Below are 6,706 nucleotides of genomic sequence, written 5' to 3' on the forward strand. Positions count from 1 at the left end.
AGGTAATAATGTTAATATTCATCATGTAAGTGTTTTGAGAAGTGGGAAAGGGTACAAAACCAATGCTTCACCGGATTTGGTTGATGGGGTGGTTGAGGATATAACGGGTCAAGAGAGTGAGGAAGAAAATGAAACACCTAACATTTCTTCTAAAAAACCTAATTTTGAAAAACCCAAAAATAATAAAGAAGTAGAAAATAAGAATGAGGATGGGGGATCTAGTCAAGTACCATTTCCCTCAGCTTTATTAGATCCGGGTAAGAAAAACTTTATTTCAAAACAGGGACCTCAAAAGGAAGAAATGTGGGAGGTTTTTAAGCAAGTTAAAATTAATCTTCCTTTACTTGAAGCAATCAAACAGGTACCTACTTATGCCAAGTTTTTAAAAAATTATGTACTCAAAAGAGGCAACAAAAAGTGCCTAAATTGGTTGATTTGACGGAGCGGGTAAGCGCGGTTTTGAAAGGAGATCTTCCTCCTAAGCTACAAGATCCGGGAATGCCTCTTATTAACATTCAAGTTGGTAATTTTCAAACTGCAAGGGCGTTACTAGATCTTGGGGCCGGAGTAAGTATTTTACACGGGGGGGGGGGGGCTTATATGGCCAATATGACTTTGGTCCATTGAACGGGTCGAGACAACGGTGGTATTAGCCGATTTGTCTCATAAACCTCCTCGGGGAATTGTGCGGGATGTTATAGTAAAAGTTGACGAATTTTATTATCCCGTTGATTTTCTTGTGTTAGATTACTCATCCGCGGACCCACTCCAACAACAAAATGTTATTTTGGGTCGGCTTTTTTTGAACACCGCACATGCTGTAATTGATTGTCGATATGGTATGGTCGACATGACATTTGGTAATAGAAAAATGAGATTAAATGTTTTTACTAACAATGCTAATTCTTTTAGTGGTGATGAGTGTTTTCTAGCAGATTTTATAGATGGATATGACCCGAAGGAGTATGAAGAAGAGATTTTGGAGTCGTGTGTTAGTGATGTGTCTTTGCAGGTTCACGCATGTGTGTTAGAAGTGGAAGAGAAAGAGCAAGAGGCTCTAGCGGTGAAGGAAGGAAGACCGCCATGGACCCACCAAACGGATAATTTACCGGTGGGAATTGATTCGGGTACAAAGCCTTCGTTAGAATGTCCACCAAATGTGGAATTGAAAGAGTTACCAAAACATTTGAAATATGCATTCTTGGGGGAGAATGACACCTTACCGGTGATCATTGCTTCCAATTTGGCGGTAACTCAAGAAGAGGAACTGTTGCGGGTTTTGAAGGCTAATAAGGAGGCAATTGGATGGACGATAGCCAACTTGAAAGGTATTAGTCCTTCCATTGTCATGCACAAAATTGTTACAAGTGAAGATGCAAAGCCAACCCGTGAAACACAAAGATGGTTGAACCCGAATCTGAGAGAGGTGGTAAAGAAAGAAGTGATAAAGTGGTTGGATGCGATGATTATTTATCCCATTTCGGACAGTGCATGGGAGAGTCTGACTCAGGTAGTGCCTAAAAAGGCCGGTATCCAGGTAATTAAGTATGAACAAGGCGAGCAAATTGCCACCCGCCCGGTCACCAGGTGGCGAGTTTTCATTGATTATAGAAAACTAAACGCCGTTACCTCCAAGGACCATTTCCCGTTACCCTTCATTGACCAAATAATTGGAAAACTATCGGGTCAAAAATACTATTGTTTTTTGGACGGGTATTCGGGTTATATCCAAATTGCTATTCACCCTGACGACCAACACAAAACCACGTTTACATGTCCATATGGTACATTGGCTTTTTGGCGAATGCCATTTGGACTATGTAACTACATTCCAAAGATGTATGATGAGTATATTTTCGGACATGGTCGGGGAGTCTCTTGAAGTGTTTATGGATGATTTTTCCATCTTTGGCCCAAGTTTTGAGTCTTGTCTTGATGAATTAGAAAAAGTTTTAAAAAGGTGTGTTGAGACAAACTTGGTGCTAAGTTGGGAAAAAAGCCATTTTATGGTTCAAGAGGGTATTGTGTTGGGTCATGTGATATCGGACCGGGGAATGGAGGTAGACAAAGCAAAAATTCGGGTAATTTCATCTACCCCCACCAAAGAATGTTAAGGGGGTGGATCATTTTTGGGACATGCGGGGTTCTATAGAAGGTTTATTAAGGGTTTTAGTGTAATTACAAAACGTTTATGTAATTTACTATTGAAAGATGTTCCATTTGATTTTACTGACGAATTTGCAAGCGTTTCATGTTTTGAAGGAACAGTTGGTGAAAGCTCCCATCTTGCAACCACCGGATTGGTCGAAGCCGTTTGAAATTATGTGTGATGCTAGCGATACGACCATTGGAGCACTTTTGGGTCAAAGAGTTGATAAGAAGCCAGTGGTGATCTATTATGCAAGTAAAACTTTGTCCGAGGCGCAACTGAATTACACCACAACCGAAAAAGAATTATTAGCGATGGTGTATGCCTTGGACAAGTTTAGATCCTACATTTGGGGGAGTAAGGTGATCGTGTATTCGGATCATAGTGCGGTCCGATATTTGATGGAAAAGAAGGACGCAAAGCCCCAGTTGATTCGATGGGTGCTTTTGTTGCAAGAGTTTGATTTGGAAATTCAGGACAAAAAGGGTTGTGAAAATGTTGTTGCGAGATTCCATTAGAAGGTGTTGATGACCCGAGAGAGATTAATAAACGGTTTCCCGATGAGCAATTGTTGGCCGTTTCTACTTTTGTTGCCCCTTGGTATGCCCATTATGTGAACTATTTGGCCAAGGGTGCAATTCCAAATCATTGGACGAAGAAGAGAAGACAACAATTTCTAAGCCAAGTCAAATAATACATTTGGGATGAACCGGATTTATTTAAAATTGGACCCGATCAAGTGATAAGAAGTTGTGTTCCCGAGACCTAAGTACTAGAGATTTTGACCCATGCTCATTCGTCGGCATGTGGAGGGCATTTTAGTGGGAACAAAACGGGTTATCGGGTGTTGTCGTGTGGGTTTTATTGGCCCACAATTTTTAAGGATTCTTGCGAGTTTGCTCGAAATTGCATAAATTGTCAAAAAGTGGGAAGCATATCGAAGCGGGATGAAATGCCTTTACAACCAATTTTGGTGGTTGAGGTGTTTGATGTTTGGGGAATAGACTTCATGGGTCCTTTCCCAAATTCAAATTGATTTTTGTACATATTGGTTGCGGTTGATTACGTCTCGAAATGGATTGAAGCTATCGCTACAAGAACCAATGATCATTCCGTTGTATGCAAGTTTGTGGAATCAAACATCTTTGCTCGATTCGGTGTACCAAGGGTGATAATTAGTGATGGTGGTTCACACTTTAAGAACTTTAATTTTGGGAAATTGTTGAAAAGATACAATGTGAACCATCGCGTTGCTACACCGTACCATCCGCAAACTAGTGGACAAGTTGAAGTGTCCAACCGTCAAATTTAAGAAATCCTCATGAAGACGGTGCGAACGGATAGGAAGGATTGGTCAAGTAAACTTGACGATGCGTTGTGGGCATATCGGACGGCCTACAAAACTCCGATTGGTACCACTCTTTATCGGATGGTGTATGGGAAGGGGTGCCATCTACCAATGGAGTTAGCACATCGAGCGCATTGGGCCATCAAAACTGTTAATGCGGATTATGACGAAGCGGGTCGAGAAAGGAAGTTGCAATTGAGTGAAATTGAGGAGATTAGAGATGAGGCATATGAATGTGCATCCGCATACAAAGATAAACTGAAGAAAGTTCATGATGCAAAGTTAAGAAAGAAGAACTTCGAAGTGGGTCAAAAGGTGTGGTTATGTTATTCAAGGTTGAAAATGTTTGCGGGCAAACTCAAGAGTAAATGGATGGGTCCTTATGTCATCCGAAGAGTGGGAAGATTTGGAGATGTCGATATTCAAGATGAGCAAACCAATAAGCAACAAACGGTGAACGGGCATCGGCTTAAACCGTACTTGGAAGGTAACGACATCAACAATCTTGAGCTCGATAAAGTGTGTTACATTCTACGCCAACTTGATGACGAAGAAGTTTGAAAAAGGCCCAGGTTTGGTTGTGTACATGTTTAGTTTAGTTTGTTTCGTTTTTTGAATAAATACCGCTTCCGTTTAAAACTTGTGTTCGAAACAAGTGTGGGGAAATTCTTACGATTTTTCCGAACATAGTGATGAGGACAACACGGGTTTTTAATGGGGGGTAGGGTTAATTTTCGTGTTTCTCAAAAATTATAAAAACAATAAAAATTATAAAAGTTAGATAAGCCAAAAAAAATAAATAAATAAACTAAAACAAGTCTTTGCAATTAAAAAACTAAAGGTCCATTTCGCCCAGTTTGTGCCGTAAGCTACGGCCATCGGGTAGCTTACGGCGGTTATGATAAAAATTTTTGCCATACGGTGCTGATCAACTGTCTCTCGTAAAGATTTTGGCCCAGTATCCGCCGTAACCTACGGCGAGTGCCGTAGGCTACGGCACCGAGTGGTAAAAGGGGGGTGGCCCAAAAGTCGCAGTTACATAAAAAAATATATATAATAATAAATCCCGAAAATAATAATAATAATAATAATAATAATAATAATAATAACTATTTTAATAATAACTATTTTAATAATAACTTCTAACCTATCCCCAACCACACAATTCTTTCCATGGTTCCCCATCCACTATCTATCTTCTTCTCCATCTTTCTTCTTCTCCAAAGAACCCTAAACTCCATAACCATAAAACCTCCATATCTTCTTCAAATCTTGACCGAATCCAGTGATTCTTGAGTCCATTTTGGGTGAAATTTCACAAGGAATTCAGGTTTATACTTATATTTGGAAGATTCCTTTGTTTGATGGTCTGATTTGAGCATAAGGGGGCCGAAAATTTTGGGGTTTTTGTGGTTTTTTGTTTAAACTTGAAGTGCTTGTTAATTTCATCTTCCACAAGATTAAGGTATGCAATTTCCTTTCATTCTTTGAAGTACATTGCGGTTTGTAAGTTTCCATTCTTGTTTTTGCTTACACACTTTCTTGTAGATGATAGATGATAGGATTTTGTTGAACTATTGAATGTTTGGGTATAAATGTAGATGATGTCTAGTGAAAATTTTTGGAAAAATTCTGATTTGTAGAGACATCATGCCGAATTTTTGTTTGAAAGGATAAATCTTTGGTTTTTGTACATCTATACCGATATTATAAAGCAAGTGTGGGAAATTTGTGAAGTTGAACTTACATAATTTTTGTGTTTGGTTTGTGAATGTGTGTAGGAGATGGTGAGAACAAAGGAGAAAGCGGGTGCAAGTTCCTCTAGTCAACCTCAAGGGGAAGAAGAATCAAAGAGGAGGAGGTTGACTCGGGTTGGTGACCCGGACTCGGAAGAGGATGCGCCTCCAAGGGGTCCAAAACCGAATTGGACATCCGGTTCACTACTTGACCAACCCGAGGAATGGCGAGAGTATTTGTTCCACGAGCAAATGAATAAGTTGCAGCAAAGGAAGGAGGCTTTTATCTGTGAGAAAGAGATTCGGGAAGTTGATTTTGGGCTGTTTGGGATAACGGCTAAGTTCAAAGAGTTAGGTTGGGAAGCGGCACTTAAAAGTTATGACAATGAGATCAAGACAATGTATGACCAACAAGTTCAAGAATGGATGGCCACGCTAGAATGTCCTCCATTCAAGGCCCCAAGTAAGATGAAGCTCATTGGAACGTGTAATGGGGTGAAGGTCGAGATGTCATATGATTCCTTGCGCCGCATAGCAAAGTTTGATAGCAAATCGTCGAATCAGTACATCTATCCAAGACTGTAAGATCTTTACTTCAAGCCCGAAAAACACCCCCAATGGCAACACATGTTCGATTACCTCTTTCTTCCGGGTACTACACTAGGGAAATTGTTTAGAAGAAACTTGAGAATGGAAGCGAAGTTATTGTTGGTGTTGTGTACACACAATGTCATCCCGCGGAGGGGTGATAAGATGGAGGTTAGATTTCAAGAGGTGCTGATTCTATACATGTTAATGCACGGTTCGCCCATGGTTCCCTTCCGGTTCTTAGTATTAAACAATATTTGGATCAGTCGAAATAGCGGTGAGAGAAAAATTGTACCCCATTATCGATTGATTACGGCATTGTTGAAGAAGTATGGGGCAATTAGAGCTGAGGACAAAGGATCGTACAAGAGGTTTAAGCCGTTTGATAAAAAGAATTTGGGACCAGGATAGGAGTACAAGGAGTCAGAAAGGTACCATAAGTTGAAGACCGATGGGAGACGGTGGAGAGTTTTGAAAGCGGATACTAGGCCTCTACGATCGGGCGAGGCTGATGAGCCGGAGGTGAGTGAAGAGGAGGTTAGTGGTGACGATGATTACCGTGAGGACACATTCACGGTTGATGGTCCGATGGGGGGCGCTGGCCCAAGTGGTAGTGTTCATGGAGTAGGAGTACAGTCGGGGTATGTGGGTAGTGCATTTGACTATGCACAACAACCCTATGATCCGTATTGGGCTCACACGGGGAATGTGGGGCAGATTATTGAGCAGAGGCGACCGCCTACTTTTGGTGAGTGGTACGAACCCAACCAGATGCTTTTTGATCAGCAGACTTATATGGGGGCTAGCATGGAGAGAGCTTTTAAACAAAGCTTTGATAGAAATGAGTAGTGGAATCGAGCTCGTATGTATGCTCACCATGAAGAA

This window comes from Helianthus annuus, chromosome 7 (assembly GCF_002127325.2).
Source record: "Helianthus annuus cultivar XRQ/B chromosome 7, HanXRQr2.0-SUNRISE, whole genome shotgun sequence".
NCBI classification, from domain to species: Eukaryota; Viridiplantae; Streptophyta; class Magnoliopsida; order Asterales; family Asteraceae; genus Helianthus; species Helianthus annuus.